The sequence below is a fragment of the Mandrillus leucophaeus genome, unplaced genomic scaffold (assembly GCF_000951045.1).
Source record: "Mandrillus leucophaeus isolate KB7577 unplaced genomic scaffold, Mleu.le_1.0 Scaffold916, whole genome shotgun sequence".
Classification (NCBI taxonomy): Eukaryota; Metazoa; Chordata; class Mammalia; order Primates; family Cercopithecidae; genus Mandrillus; species Mandrillus leucophaeus.
In genome coordinates, this window is record NW_012109986.1 from 23439 (window position 1) to 40717 (window position 17279).

At 37.4% G+C, this 17279-nt stretch overlaps 1 pseudogene; it reads right to left on the reverse strand.

Moving 5' to 3' along the window:
• Positions 1-2265: 2265 nt before the first annotated feature.
• Positions 2266-3149, reverse strand: LOC105531861 (annotated as a pseudogene).
• Between the last annotated feature and the right edge of the window lie 14130 nt (positions 3150-17279).

Sequence of the window (17279 nt, forward strand, 5' to 3'; positions counted from 1 at the left end):
TTGTTGTGCGTGTTGGGTATGAGATGATGGTGGAACATCCTAGGTTTCAAATGATCCCTAAGGAGCAGGTTGGAGTGGAGCTTGGGTGAGAATCAGGGCTGGAAATATGAATGTGGAAATGAGCAGCATAGAAGGACATTTTTATTAGGAATTGGAAGAGCTCACACATGATTCAGAGAAACAGCACCACTGGGAATGTTGGCTAATATTATTAGGTAAATATTGCTCAAAGAATGTCAGCATTTAATGAAGACCCCCTGAATGTACTTTTATTAAATTGTAAATGATATGCTCAAAGGGTTCTGAATTTGTTGATGTAAGTTTACTTTTTTCAGTCACATGAAATTAGGTTCTCCCTCATTTGTGAACCACTCCCTTAGAGAAGAGCTATGTTGATATGACCCTAAACTACCAAGTCGTAATTAATTTGGGGCTTGCAATAGGCCCAGCAAGTGATATAAATTGCTCTAGAATTGAATTATGAGTAGAAATCAAGCATAGGCAAGTGAGGAGAGAGAGGAATATGGAGACAGGAGGAAGAGAAACTTATTATTATGCTGTGGCCAATTTCATTATGCTGTGAAGGTATAACATAATTTGGAATCATTAATAGTTATATGAATCCCTTCTGAACTCTCGGGTTCTGAGGAAAGTTTTGCGCTGGTAAAATAGTTGCTGTATATGCCTGACTATAAGGTGAGTTTATCATTTTTTCTTAAACAATTATCACTTAGAGAAGAGGGACTTTGATATTACATGGTATGGGCTTTATTAGTGATACTTAATTTTGAATAATAAAGATATATTTGGGAAAGACACATTTGCCTGAAAATACCTTAAGCAATGCTAATTTTGAAAACTTTTTAAGGTCAGCCGATAAAATTTTTTAAGACAAAAATTTAACACAGTTTAAATTATTGTAAGCACAATTTAAAGTATAATATTTCACATGTACCCCTGTGTATATGATCATGCAATTTCAAATGTTGAATATAAGGAAGGCTTAAAGTTTCAAAGATTACTTTTAGGAGGAATACAGTAAATGATAATGTAGAGGCTGAAAATAAATACCTATCAGACAAACAAACCAATTTTCTAAAAAAATACACACAAATTGGCTTCTTGTGGCTTGAGATGAGATATTCATTGACGGTCTCCACACGTATGGAAAAGAACCATCTCTCAATGAATTTAGACTGTAAGAAAGACATGGGCCCTGGAACCTGTTAGAAAAGTGAGTCAAGCAATGGTGAAAGCAATAAAGACAAGATGCGAATGAGGCATTGGAATAAAATTGTTTCAAATGCAATGTTGCTAAATTAATATAAACTTGCTCTTGTAAGTCTGTATGTGAAACTAAATGAATAAATTAGATAGTAGTAGAATTTGCCTATTTGTTTTTTCCCTGTTTATTTACATTGATTTAATAAAGACAATAGGAGGATGAGGTTTCAGTATTCTATTCAAACTTTATTTTAAGTGATGTTAATTACAGTATTGAAGGGAAGGTTCTAATTCCACACAGAATGGAAGAATCTAAAATGTATTCATTAAACTGCTAAAAAATAGAGTGGTGAGAATACAACAGAAGTCCAATTTAGATTCTGAGTGTTGTCACCATGTTATTACAATCACACAGCCTCTTCCAAACTTATAACTGGAGCTCCTGGAAGCTACATCATACTCTGGTCGAAGAACCAAAAACCACAGTGTAAAACTGAATTAAGTCCTGAATTATTGGCTTCATCACATGCACCCTCTTCCACCTCAAAATGTCACAAAAGAAACAGTTACCACACCCTGCAGACCTTTTGGTGTAAAAGAGGTGTTGATGAACTGGAGTAGAAACAGGTCATAAAGAGCCGTCTTAAAAAGTCCCTTTCAGGTGAGTTTGTACACACCATCTAACAAGGAGCCTCTCATCATCAAGTAGGGTCAGGCAACCACGGTTCAGTTCTCAGGAAGTCACATTTCATTCATTTACTCAATATGCATTTACAAAGTGCCTACATATCATCAGGTTCAAACTGCAGTTATTTCTAGGTAAAAAAGAAACGTGGCATCTCTAGAAGGGCCACCTAACTCCCCAAGTCAACAGCTGAAAGGACCTTTTGTGGAATTGGGTTTCTTCTGTACTTGTGAAAGGGTAACACCTTAAAGCTGAATTGTTTTTAAAACCTGGAGGTCTGATATGATATTTAGCAATATTTGCATCCCAGACATACAGCATTGAAAGATACACTAAATTCTGAAGGGAGTTATGCTTCAAAATACTTTAAATGATTGTACAGTATTCATGTAGGCTTGAAATTCCAGTCCAAGACTGAGCTTGTGGCCACTGGCATTGATGTTCTTGCCATCCAGGAGAGCTGACAGTGTCAGTTTGATACCTAGCTTTAGGATCCTGAGTGTATCCTACACCTATCAGGTTGGATGTGTTCACTTTACCTGCCAAGCAGTCTTCAGAGTCAATCTGATACCTGGCTGCTATTCTGAAATGAGTATTACTGTTTCGTGCTGTCCAGGAGAGATTGACAGCACTCTCCAATTTCTTGTTCACCTTCTGGTAAATGGAGCCACCGAACTCTTGTCCTGTCATTCACATGTGTGAAGGTGGAATTCATCAGTCTTGTAGGCAACCGCAGAGTTACTCTGGGTTACTCAGGACTTTGCAGTCTCAAAATTCATTTGGTTGCCAGCCAGCCAACCTTCCTAACCCGGCACCAGCATGCCCCAGATTAAAGGCCCAGTGATGTCCAAATCCATGTTGCAGCCAGGCTGATGGGCTCCCAATCATACCCTGTCTTGATTTTAGCACGTTTTTCCCCCAGTGTTAGGTAAGAAGGATGAATGGAAGGTCAGCTTCAGTCCACATGCGAGCTGATCTTCCGTGGCAGTCTTGGTGCCTCATATGTTGTCAGTGTTCCGTTTCCCCATAAATGCCAGGCCGCACTCAAGGCTTCTGTACTTGGTTTCCAGGCTGCCCATCACTTTGGTGGTCTCAGTCTTGGCTGAACCCGAACTTGTAAATTCCAACCCATTCTCAGATTTTGTTTTTAAATAAAGTTGTATCATGTCAAGTCCATAGCTTCAGTGAAGGGATCCCTGGCAGATTTGCCAAGGTTGGCATGTGTGAGTGGCACAGCCATCCTCTGCTCGGAGGTGGTGATGATGGCCTCCAGCAGCCATGGTGGGAACGTACGGATATTTGCCTGTTTGTATTAAGAATGTTTATATTTCAATAGGCCAAAATCATTTTCGGGAATGAGAGAGAAGAAGGTTAAAATTTTCATTTGAAACGTGGAGAAAGGCTGCTTTTTTTCACCTCCCCATTCCAAAAAATGAGAAGGCCACATCTCCTCACTGGGTAATCTTTACAAGCGTCCAGTTGCTTTGTGTGCACATAGGAGCCTGGCATCAAAGAAGGATGCAATGCAGGGAGGAATTTGCTCTGGCACGATCTCTAGCCTCTCCTTCACCGGAGTCAAAGTGATACTGGCTTCGACAATTTGTGTTTCAGCCTAGGTCCATTCTAGGTGGTATGAACATGCAGTATTTCTCAAACTTTTCCGAAGCAGGACCCACCTTGGCAAAAGAGCATGCAGACTGACGCCTGAACATCATAGAATGTCTTCGATTTAACATTAAAAACTTATGCAAATTTTACATATTTTTGCATCTCTAGATGTCATTCATGGCATAGGACCATGGGTTCCCCCATAGTGACTGATACTCCCAGTTGAGAAGTATGGCACAGGCCTGGGCTTTGGAGTCTGAAAGATATAGTGGCCTTGCTGCCTATAACAAGTTGACCTTGGGTTTGTAATGTAAACACTGTGAGCTTTGATTTTCTTTTCTTTTTCTTTTTTTTTCTTGAGACAGGGTCTCAATTTGTCACCCAGGCTGGAGTGCCGTGGTGCAGTGGCACGATCTCAGTTCACTGCAGCCTTGACCTCCCGGGCTCAAGTGATCTTCTTACCTCAGCCCCCCCGAAGTAACTGGGACTATAGTCATGTGCCACCATATCCAGCTAATTTTTGTATTTTTTTTGTAGAGATTGGGTTTCGCCATGTTGCCCAGCTGGTCTTGAACCCCTGAGCTCAAGTGATCCATCCACCTTGACCTCCCAAAATTAGAATTGTAGCCATAAGCCACCACGCTGGGCCATGAGCTTTGGTTTTCTTACCTATCCAATGCAGACACACCTTGGAGGGTTGTAACGGGGATTAAAAGAGATGTCTGATATAATAAGTGTAACAAATGTTGGCTCCTCCTCAAGCACCACACTATGCTCAGAGACATAGCAGCTTGGAGAGACTTATCCAGAAGTTTAGACTTGTGCACTGTCAAGCCTGGAGTGGCTTAGCTCCCAACGCCACATTGATTCTTACAGAGATTTAGCATGGAGGTCACCCAACACATGTCTGGGGTTAATATAGACCTCACTTTCTAGATTGGGGTCCTTGGAATTTGGGAGTGGAGGAACCTTAGAAGATGACTTACTTTTTAGAAAAGAATGAGGCAGTGACTGCCAGAAGCAAGTATTCCCTTGTTCTTCTTGAACTCCCTCTTCTTTTCCTCTCATTTTATCTCTAGGCCTCTTCAGTCCTTTTATTGATCCTTTATTCCATTGAAACGCTTCTTGAAGACAACAGAGGCCTGTTAATAGTTAAATGTAATTGTTTCTTCTTAATCCCCATCCTATTTAATCTATTTGTCCAGTTTGATGCTATGAGCCTTTCAGTTTTGTAATGTTTCTTCTTTGGTTTCCCTAGAACTCCTCTAACAGGTTTAGGTTGCCTCTGTCCTCCCTCGTTGCATTCCATGCCTTTTTCCATTCAGCTTTTAAATACCTTTGCTTTGTCCTTAGCCTTCCATATTTGGATTCCTTTGTATATTTACCTGGGCTCATCTGTTCCTACGACTTCAATATCATTCTCTGGTTTTTCTACCTCCGATTCACGCTCTGCACACCATTGTGCTTTTATTTTAAAGTAGCTTACTGGAATTGCTGGAGTACAAGCATTTCAGAGAATGATTGGGATGTGCCTTGAGAACTAGACAGGAACAAAATCACAGATACCTTATACCCACGTTAGTGGATCAATCTTGATAGAATAGTTATGCTAGTATAAAAACAACTTCACAAACTCATTGGCTTCATACAACAAGAACTAGTTTACAGCAACATCTTCCACAAGTAGCTGGGGAGTTCTGCTTTTTGTCATCCTGACTAAGGAATCCAGACTGATGAAATAGATTTGATCTGAAACATTGCCTGTTGCCAAACCAGACAGAAGGGGATGGAAGACAGAATTGCATATTGGCTCTTAAAACTTCTGCCTAGAAATCACTTGTACTACATCTGAAAGTGTGTCGTTGGCTAAATCAGGTCATACAGCCATATCCAGTTTCAAGAGGGCAGAGCATTGTCCTCCTTCCATGTACCTAGAGGAGTGCTGGAAATATGTGGTGAATAGCCCTGATGACTACCCAGTTCTATCACACAACACGTAGTTATTTTTTTGACATGCAAAAAAATATTTACCTCTTTCCTAAGGGATTATAACCCCAAATTTTAACAAACTGACTGGATCCTACTTCAAGTCCAGGATCTCTGAGTGATGCCTTTAGTCACCTTGGTCTTGACATGTATCTTGTTATTACAGAGACCTATACATTCATAAGGTAAGTTGTTTGTTTCTCCTTACACCCTTTATAACAGTATACCAAGGTCAGGATGGCCCCAGTAGACATTCAGATGAAGGAAAAATGCAAGATACATTCATCACTGGTATACAGCAAGGGCAAAGATGTTGCAATGGCTCTCTACCCTTGGAACAAGGCATGCTATACAGTCATCCCTCAATATCTGTGGGAGATTAGTTTCAAGACACCCTGCAAATACCAAAATCCGTGGATGCTCAAGTCCCTTATATAAATGGTGTAGTATTTGCATATAACCTATGCACATCTTCCTGTACAATTGTTATACTACATTGTTTTAGAAGTTTGTATTTTTTATTGTGGTGGTGTTATGTTTATCACTTTTCCCCCCCAAATATATTCCATCTGAGGTTGGTTGAATTTGAGATGCAGAACCTGTGGATATGCAGGGACAACTGTATATGATTAGGTTTCAGATTCCATTCCCTGGAAAGGGCTCTTCAGTCTGTTGTTTTCTGTAGTTCTTGGCTCCACCTCCTGTGAGGTTTTCTTCCTTTCATTATCCTCCTTGGGTATTGCTAGAATATGCCTTCAGCAGGTGCTGTAACGTTTTCTCAGTCTACTTCTTGCCTGTTGATGTTCAAGGGCCTATGGGTCATTTTCAGTTCCAAACACTCAAAAAGTGTCTTTTAGTGCAGGTTGATAATTATTTTACTGTATGACTCTCAAACACTGAGATTCTTATCTGTTCAATTACAGTCAGTTTCATATGCCAATAACCATACTAGCAGTCCTCAAGACTCAAGAGTCTTAATTTTCATATTAGCTATAATTTTTTACTTTCTTGCTGTCACTAGCTACCACTCCCTCCTATCCTTGAATTAATTTTTGCTGCCTGAGCCTATCAGACATGGGTGGAAAAATCACCTTTAGATTCTTTTCCCTGAGCCGTCTTAAAAGACTTACTGGACACTACAACTTAATTTGATATTTACCCTGGGTACCCTAATTTATCCAGGGATTTTTAAAATGGGTCTCATGACAAATCCTTAATTTGTTCCTAGATGAAACATTCAGTTTTAATGGGTCATTTTTGCCCAAAGTCCTACTCATTTTCTTCTGTATGAGTTTGAGAAGCAGTTGCCTTTTTAATGCCAAATTCTCGAATTTCTGGGCCCTCTCCATGTTTTTTACATTATACTTACAAATGAGCCACTACTTTTTTGAGCTCATTTCTCTCTCAGAGAACTATTTCTAGCACAGTCAACTGGAGCTGACACATACTACTTACTGTTTTTCAATCTCTTCTCAATCTTGCTACATGTTCATTATGTTTGTAATCTACCTAAAAAGTTCATTTAGGCCAGATTTTTCCAACTGCTTTTCTATTGCATAGCATGAGTTACCATTTTTGTAACCTCCAGTATCAGTTTTCTCACCACTGTCATCCAGCCCCTCAACTAATACACGTAACTAATTTTCTTTGTTATGAAATTACCCAATTTCTGGTAATAATATCTGTATCAGTCAGATAGGCGAAGTTATGCTGAGATTAAAAAACAAACAAAGAGAAAACTCCATGGCTTAACACAGCATAAGTTTATTGTTCTCTGAAAGTTTGTTGTAGACCTGCACAAGGCTCTAATACAGGTGGGTAACAGGCAGAGTTTGGAACAGTTTGGAGGGCTCAGAAGAAGAAAGGAAGATGTGGGAAAATTTGGAACTTCCTAGAGACTTGTTGAATGGTTTTGACCAAAATACTGATAGTGATATGGACAGTGAAGTCCAGGCTGAGGTAGTCTCAGATGGAGATGAGGAACTTACTGGGAACTGGAATAAAGGTCACTTTTGCTATGCTTTAACAAAGAGACTGGCAGCATTTTACCCCTGCCCTAGAGATCTGTGGAACTTTGAACTTGAGAAAGATGATCTGAAATTGAAACTTATGTTTAAAAGGGAAGCAGAACATAAAAGTTTGGAAAATTTGCAACCTGACCATGTAGTAAGACAGAAAAACCCATTTTCTGGGGAGAAATTCAAGTCAAATTTGCATAGGTAATGAAGAGTCTAATGTTAATTGCCTAGACAATGGGGAAAATGTCTCCAGGGCATGTCAGAGATCTGGATGGTAGCCCCTACCATCACAGGCCTAGAGGCCTAGGAGGGAAAAATGGTTTCATGGGCTGAGCGCAGGACCCCACTGCTCTGTGCAGTCTCAGGACTTTGTGTGTCTATCCCAGCTACTCCATTCAACTCCAGTCGTGGCTAAAGGGGGCCAAGGTACAGCTTGGACTGTTGCTTCAGAGAATGCAAATCCCAAGCCTCGGTGGCTTCCACATGGTGTTGGGCCTGCAGGTGCACAGAAGTCAAGATTTGAGGTTTAAGAACCTCTACCTAGATTTCAGAGGATGTATGGAAATGTCTGAATGTACAGGCAGAAGTTTGCTGCAGAGGCAGAGCCCTCATAGAAAACCTCTGCTAGGACAGTGCAGGAGGGAAATGTGGGGTAGGAGAGAGTCCACACTGAGGCACTGCCTAGTGGAATTGTGAGAAGGCGGCCACCATCCTCCAGATCCCAGAAGGATAGATCGACTAACAACTTGCACTGTGCACCTGGAAAAGCCCCAGACACTCAACACCAGCCTGTGAAAAGCAGCTGGGAGAGGGGTTATACACTGCAAAGCTACAGGGGCAGAGCTGCCCAAGACCATGGAAACCCACCTCTTGTATCAGCATGACCTGGATGTGAGACATGGAGTTAAAGGAGATCATTTTGGAGTTTTAAGATTTAATGACTTCCCTGTTGGCTTTCAGAATTTATGGGGCCTGTAGCACCTTTGTTTTGGCCACTTTCTCCCATTTGCGATGGGAATATTTACCCAATGCCTCTACCCCCATTGTATCTTGGAAGTAGCTAACTTGCTTTTGGTTTTACAGGCTTATAAACAGAAGGGACTTGACTTGTCTTAGATGAGACTTTGGACTTGGACTTTTAAGTTAATGCTGGAATGAGTTAAGACTTTGGGGGATTGTTGGGAGGGCATGATTGGTTTTGAAATGTATAAAGGACAAGAGTGAGAGGGGCTAGGGCAAAATGATATGGTTTGGCTCTATGTCCCCACTAAAATCTCATCTCAAAATGTAATCCCCATGTGCCAGAGAAGGAAGTGATTGGATTATGGAGCAGTTTTCCCCATGCTATTCTCATGATAGTGAGTGGTTTATCACCAGATCTAATGGTTTTTTAAATGGTAGTTTTTCCTGAACTCTCATAAGCTCTTTCACTGCCATGTAAGATATGCCTGTTTTCCTTTCCACCATGATTGTAAGTTTCCTGAAGCCTCTCAAGCCATGAGGAACTGAGTTAACTAAACCTCTTTCCTTTATAAATCACCTAGTCTTGGGAAGTTCTTTATAGCAGTGTGAAAATGAACTAATACAATTTTACCTTTTTACTTTTAACTCCTTTACCTTTCCTTAGACTCTCCAAACTCCCGACTAGCATTTAGTAGATTAACTCATTTTCAAAGTTTAGTTCAGGTGTTATCTCCTTGAAGCAAAATAATTATGATAGCTCTCAGTAAGCATGTATTATGTTCTAAATAGCTATGTTTTTTTTTTTTTTAGATGGAGTCTCACTCTGTCACCCAGGCTGGAGTGCAGTAGTGCAATCTCGGCTCACTGCAATCTCTGCCTCCTGGGTTCAAGCAATTCTCCTGCCTCAGCCTCCTGAGTGGCTGGGATTACAGGTGCATGCCACGATGCCCAGCTAATTTTTGTATTTTTAGTAGACACAGGGTTTCACTGTGTTGGTCAGGCTGGTCTTGAATTCCTGATCTCATGATCCACCCGCCTCAGCCTCCCAAAGTGCTGGGATTACAGGTGTGAGCCACCGCACCTGGCCAGCTATATATTATTTAATTTAGTTTACACAATAACTCCACAAAGTTGGTCTTAATATAACCATTATGTATGAAAAAAGTGCATCTTTCATTTAAGCAACTGTCCTAAGTTCATAAAATTAGTAAGTTGTTGGGTTAGAACTCAAGTCCAAGTGAGTTCAACATTTGAAGCCTATGCTTTTAACCACCATTCTACCTCATCCTAATGTGATTTACATGTCCTGTGTGTGACTCTTGCATCACACTTATAATGCGCTGTGTTTGATTATTCTCTGCCCATCTTTCTCTCCAACTATAATCTTCTTGATTGCAGACACTATGTAATCAATGCCAAGCATGGAGCATGGCATTTCGAGACATTGAGCATATACTTGCTAATATTAAAGCATGATAAATTACTGAGTTAAATTAAGATTCTGTAACAAATTTTTACTTGGGTTTCTGCATTAGTTTTCTTTTGCAGTGAAAAGAATGATCACAAATTTAGTGATTTTAAAAAGCATATATTTATTATCTCCTGGTTTCTGTGGCTCAGAAGTCAAGCACAGTTTAACTGAGTTCTCTGTTTGGAGTATCACAAAATTGCATTCAAGGTGTCAGAGTAGCTGTGTTTCTCTATTGAATTTGAGGTCTTCTTCTAAGCTTAAGTAGTTGGAAGAATTCAGTTCCTTGTGGTTGTAGGACCCAAGGCCCAATTTCTTGCTGTCTGTCAACTGGGTACCTCTCAGGTTCTAGAGGCTCCTGCATTTATTGTCCATATGGCCTGTTCATAGCTCTTACAATGTGGCAGCTGGGTCTTATAAAACCAGCCAGAGAAGCCATTGCTCTAGTCTACTGAGATGAAGTCTTATATAAAGTAACATAATTATGGGGGTGACTATGCCATATTCTATTTGCTATAAGCAAGTTGCAGGTTTCTCCCACATTCAAGGGGAGGGAATTATACAAGGACATTATTCATTGGGGGTTATTTTAGAATTCTGCCTCTCATAATTCCTTTTTCTCCTTTAAGTCTATTCATTTTTCTCTGCTGATATCAGTGACAGAAAAATTTTCCCACATTTTTATCACTCAAACTGGTTCTTCCTTGCACAGTTTTTTTCTTAGACCTTAACTGCTATTTGAGTAATGTCCAGATTGCATTGATACATTAAAACTCTCCACGTTCCCTAACAATATGACATCACCACTGTTAATATTCCGATGTAAATTCCTAATGCTGTCATATGTATGGTATATTGAAAATTATAACTGTGTAATTTTAAACAAAAACAGGTTCACTGCAGTCCTATTTTACAACTTACTTCTTAATTTAATAATATAATGAACATTCTAACACCATTAAATTTTCTTTTATAGCATAATTTGTAATTTCTCTGCAGTAATGTATCATACAGAAAACATGCAATTTATTTAATTGGTTTACTATTATTGGACATTTATACTATTTCCACTATTTTACTATTGTGAAGCCCCTTCAATAAACTCTCCCATAGTTATTTCTGCCTGTAATCATAATTATTTTTGGTAAGATAAATTCTTAAAAGTAAATTTTTGTGCATCAAAGAATATGTGCATTTTTAAGTTATTTGATTTACCAAATTGCACTCCAGAAATTTACAGTTTAGATACCAGCACCTAAGGAAACCCAACATGGAGAATTATGTGTGTGTACACATGTGTGTTTTCTATTACTTTTCTACCATACTGCTATTTTTCAAGTTATATGACTAATACATGTTTTTTTTAAACAGCGAATTGCTTTTCTAATTGCATCTTTCTGAGGTAGCCAGTATTAACAATTCGCTGTAAAAGCCCCCAAACCATCCTTATTGGATGTGTCTATATGTTTCAATGTAATAGTTGAAAAATGGCATCTCACTGTTGCTTTAATTTGGTTTTCTGGATTTACTAGTGAGGCTAAATAGTGTTTATCGGCCTTGGTAAATTTCACGTTTTGTTTGTTAGTTTTTGGTTCATTTCTTTTCAATTGTTATTAACCTTTATGGAGTCAACCATTCACAGCCCTTAGATGCTCCAGTTTCAGTATTGTTCATAACTGTTACATTTCAGGTTGTTTCCCTTTGCTTCACAAAATCTCATTTTTGCACATTACTTCACAGCACAAATAACTTGAGTGTGAGGCATAAACACTTTTAATGTAGACCAAAGAACATTTCAAAACTATCTTTGGATTATAAAATATTTCAATTCCCAAGTGACAGCTCATTTATTTCAAATAAAACTCATTATCACATAATTCTAATCTATTGAAAGTATTTAAGATATACCCCAAGTTATTATTGTAAGATTTCAACTATATTACAAAAAATTATTAAAAATGTGTTCAAAAGACCATATTACTTTTTTTCTTGTACATTATTTTCTCTCTTGGATATTTCATGCCTCTGTTATATTCTTGGCTTTAGTATTAAGCCTAAAAGAGTTCATATACTTCCTAAAATTGCCCAGATACAACACTAGGAGTAAAATGTGTGCTGTGAGAAGCTGACATATTTCCTATTAGCATAGTGACAAAGCTAATGTATGAAGTCATGCTGAATTTTCAGAGGGTAGATTTTCCTTTTGGTTCTTTGATTTATAAAACTCCAAAGTGCTTCTGTGAAGAGCATCAGATTTAGTGAAAGAGATGAAAGGTAACAGGCAGAGCTTAGTAGAGTTAGCTTTCAAAGCAGTTTTTGTTTTCCCTGGAAATGGGTTATTGAATCTAATTTTCAATTTTATAAATCTGTGTGGAAGACAAGGAAATTAAGGAGTTGTCTGTTCTTTATTGATCATGCTATATCTTGCTTTAGCTGCATCAGTCTGCACCAGGGTTTTCTTTCATTCTCTAGTTCTGTGTATTGCATGCTGGATTACTTCAGCATAACTTTTTAAATTTTTTTACAACTTAAAAAGAATACTAGGACTGCTGTTTACTGCTAAGAGAAATTGATTTCAAGTGTGAAAATGATAGGAGAGCTTATTATCAGTGACTAAGAGATATTCAAATTCAGCACAGAAAGAAATGGGGTCACAGACCTCAGCGATCAAGACATGCAAGAAGAAAGCTGGGAGAACAAACTGTATTCAGTTTTGGAAATTAAGAAATCTTTTGAGCACAGCAAAAGAGGAAAATACTACCAAAGCCCATGAATGGAAGAAAGCAACTGAAATTTCAAAGAGATATGGTAAATGTAGCATGCAGGTAGAAATACACTATGAGATTATTTTCAAGACTTGTCTGCATTCCCATAAGATTTTATACTGAAAATAAAAGACTTTTAAAAATGCATATAGGGAAAAGAGAAAGAAAGTGTTGATGATGATGTTCCCCCAACAGTAACCTTCAATTGCGGGGTAGGGTGTCTTCTTAGTAGTCACCTCTTTGCTTGTACTGCACTGCTTTACTCTTAGCAAGAACATTCTCTTCTCTCACAACTACAGCATTGCTTAGAAGTCACACTAGAAAATGATTTCGGTGTAAGTACAGCTGAAAAATGTAATTAGAATTTCTTTAAAACCTAATGGAAATTGGGCCAACCCTAAGAAAGCCATCACCCTGGAGAAAGGAGGAGGTAAAGTAAACATAGTTACAAAAGTAGACTAAAACCGAAGAGAGCCCAACACTCCTCTGTGTATCAGGCAGAGGAGAGATCTCCTTTCCCTCTGCATATGGGTGCCTTACCCTTGTGCTGTAGACCCCCCACTTCTCTACCAGCAAGGGGTAACTAATTTTATGAGCAGTGTTCATTTGAACATGTAACGTGTTATAGGTATGAAAAATACGTCTCATCTCCCGATGGACATACTTCGGACTAATATTGAAATGTTTTAAAAATGTACTGCTTTATATTGTTTGTTTCCTGTCTAAGAAATCTTAGCCTACCCAAAGATGGTGAAGATTTTCTCCTATTTACTTGTAGAATTTCATGGCTTTAGATTTCATGATGAGGCCTATAATCTGTCCTTAATTAACTAATTTATGTATGGTATAAAATTAAAACATGATTTTTCCCCCAAATGAATATTTACTTGTTCCACTATCATTTGTTGGAAGTCTACTCCTCCCTCCTCCATGGAGTTACCTTGAAATCATTGTTAAAAATCTATTGATCATGGGCAAGCTCCGGTGCTCATTATTAGAACCACAAGTATTTTCCAATGCTTCCAATTGATTCGGCTTTACTGTGGTATCATTTATTTTGTAATAATATTTTGCAGGTTTGAAACTATAAAATGTTGACAAAAACAGAACCTATGTTACTTAAACAATTTGTTATCATAAATATGTGGGTATATTTCTGGACCTAATTTTGTTTTATTGATAGATATTCAATCTTATTTCATCACTACTAAAAATGTCTGCTGTTTGAATAACAAAGACAACATTAAGAAAATGAAAAGGCGAGCCACCAACAGAAAGAAAATATTCACAATACGCACATGTAACAAAGGACATATATCTCAAATGCATACAGAGTTCTGATAACTCAATCATAAGAAGAAAAGAATGCAACAAAAATGGGTAACAGATTTTAGTAGAAATGTCACAAGATATGCAAATGATTAATAAGCACATAAAAAGATGCTCAACCTCATTAGTCATTAAAATAATACAAATGAGTACCAGAAAGAGATACCACTGCACATCCAGGAGAATGATGAAAGTGAAAAAGCGTGATAATGCCAAGTGCTGGTGAGGATGTATGTAGAGTTTTGAATATTGACTTTTATTAAATTTATCCTCAATTAACACTCAAAGTGTTCTGGACATTCTGGACACCAAAAATCTTTTCTTAAGTAACCAATTTGTTGCAGTAAATACAAAGAGAAGATGTAAGAAATTTTACATAATAGATTATGATACTGCTGTGTGTTAAAGATAAGTTTATGACATTTGAGCTTGGTAACTATGTTGCCCAGTGTTTACTTGAAAAAATATGGATATCCACAACTTAGGATGGTTCAACTTACAATTTATCAATGGTGCAACAATGATACACATTCAATAGAAACTGTATTTTGAATATCCACACAACCATTCTGTTTTCTACTTTTACTATAGTATTGAATAATTTACAAAAGATAGTCAAGACTTTATTATAAAACAGACTCTGTGTTAGATGATTTTTCCCAACTGTATGCTAATGTGTCTGGGCCATTGTTAAGGTAGGCTAGGTTAAACTATGATGTTTGGTAGGTTAGGTGTATTAAATGCATTTTTGACATGGTATTTTCATGGGCTTATTGGGACCAATTCCCATCATAAGTCAAGAAGCATCTTGCTTAATTATACTAACAGTCTGTATAACATACGAAATCGGTGGCTAAACCAGTGTTATGATGATGACTCAGTGAATTTGAATACCATATATTTATCAGGATTTTAATCTTTTATACTATTGTTTCTATGGGGAAATTAGATGCTATTTTTTAGTGTTATTTAATTTCAGCAAAGGGTGCTATGACAAATTGATATTCACATGCAAAAGAATGATATTGGGTCCTTACCTCACACCACATACAAAAATTAACTCAAAAAGGATCAAAGACTTAAATGTAGAAGGTAAAACCTTTAAAAGAAAACTTAGGGATAAATCTTTATGACCTTAAATTTGTCAATGGTTTCTTCCATATGACAGAAATAGCATGAATAATAAAACATAGATGAATTGGTGCATTAAGGTTCTCTCGAGAAAAAGAAAAAATAGGAGACATAGAAGTATATACAGAAAGAGAGCCACTATGAAGGATTGACTCATGCAGTTATGGAGGCTCAAAAGTCCCATGATCTGCCATCTATAAACTGGAAGCTTGGGAAAGCTGGTGGTCCAGTTCCAGTACACGTCCAAATACCTGAGAACCAGGCAGCCAATGGTGTAAGTCCCAGTCCTAGTCCAGAGTCCTGAGAACCAAGTGCACTGATATTCAAGGGCAGGAGAAGCAAGGAGAGCAAATTTTCCTTTCCTTTGTCTTCTTGTTCTATTCTGGCCCTCAATAGATTGGATGATTCCCACCTACATTGGTGAGGGCAAACTTATTTACTCAAAAGTTAATCTTTTATGAAAACAACCTCACAGACATACCCAGAAATAATACCAGTTATCTGGGCATCCCTTAACCCACTCAAGCTGACACATAAAAATAACCATCATAATTGGCCTTTATCAAAATTAAAAATGTTTCTGCTTCAAAGGGCACTATCCAGAAAGTTAAAAGACAACCCACAGAATGAAATAAAATATTTAAAATTTATATATTCAATAAGGAACATGTGTCTAGAATATATAAGGACTTCTGCAAGTCAATCATAAAAAGACCACCAAATTTAAAAATAGGCAAAAGATGCAAATAGAGATTTCTCAGAAGATATAGAAATGACCAATGAGGTCATTAAAAAGGTTCAACATCATTTGTCATTAGGAAAACACACATCAAAACCACAATGAGATACTGCTTCATACCCATTAGGATGGCTATAATCAAAAAGAGATGTAATAAGTAATATTGGCAAGGATATACAGAAACCAGAACCCTCATAAACTGCTGGTGGGGATTTAAAAAATGATGCAGTGACTTTGGAAAACATTCTAGCACTTCCTCAGAAAGTTAAACATAAAATTATAATTTGATCCAGCAATTCCATTCCTAGCTATATACCTGAGAGTAATAAAGACATATATCCACACAAACACTTGTACACAAGTGCTCATAGCAGCATTATTTACAATAGCCAGGAGGTAGCCCAAATGTTCATGAACTGACAAAAACATAAACAAAATGTAAATGTGGTATATGCATAGAATAGAATATTATTCAGTCATTAAAAGAAAGGAGATTCTGTCACTTGCTACAACATAGATGAATCTTGACAATATTATGCTAAGTGAAAGAAGTCAGGCATAGAGGACAGCATATTATATGACTCCATTTATGTGTAATGTTCAGAAAAGGCAAATCCATAGAGACATAAAGTAGATTAGTGGTTGTCTAGTGGTAGCTTAATGCTAGGGGAGGGAGCAGAGATGGATGTATTGGAGAGCAATTCACGGGACATGATTTTTTTGGTGGCAGGGTGGTGATGAAAATGTTCAAATTGGTTGTGTTGATGGCTACACAGTTTACTCATTTACACATGTACATGAGTACATTTAGAGTACATGTGTAAAATTTAATAAAATTCACAGTACAGTTGTTCTCTGAATATATAAAAAGCTATTGAATTTTACACATGAACCCTAAATGAGTACATTTTTATGACAGCTTGATTGAGATAATTTAGATACTGTAAAATGAACTCTTTTAGGGTATGCTTTATGGTATCTAAATACCACAAATATATAAACTAGATACCATAAAATGTACCCTAAATGAGTCTATTTTATGGTATCTATCTCAATAAAGCTGTTATAAAAATAATTTTATTTGTCTTATTTTGAATTATAATACTTTCTGGCAAGATAAGTCAGTATAAATACAAGGTTGATCTGTAGCATTTTAAAAACACGATAGCTTTGAGATGATCACATATATTTTTTGAAATTATTGGACATTATGATGTAGATCTTTTCAAAAGATGAATGTAGGAAGAGGTTTGCAATTTTTAAGTTATGGTGGACGTGAGTTTTAGTGGAATACACTCATTATTAAGTTGTGATGAAGTGTCTTATTATCACTGGTACTCAAATATTTAGACTCTTACATAAT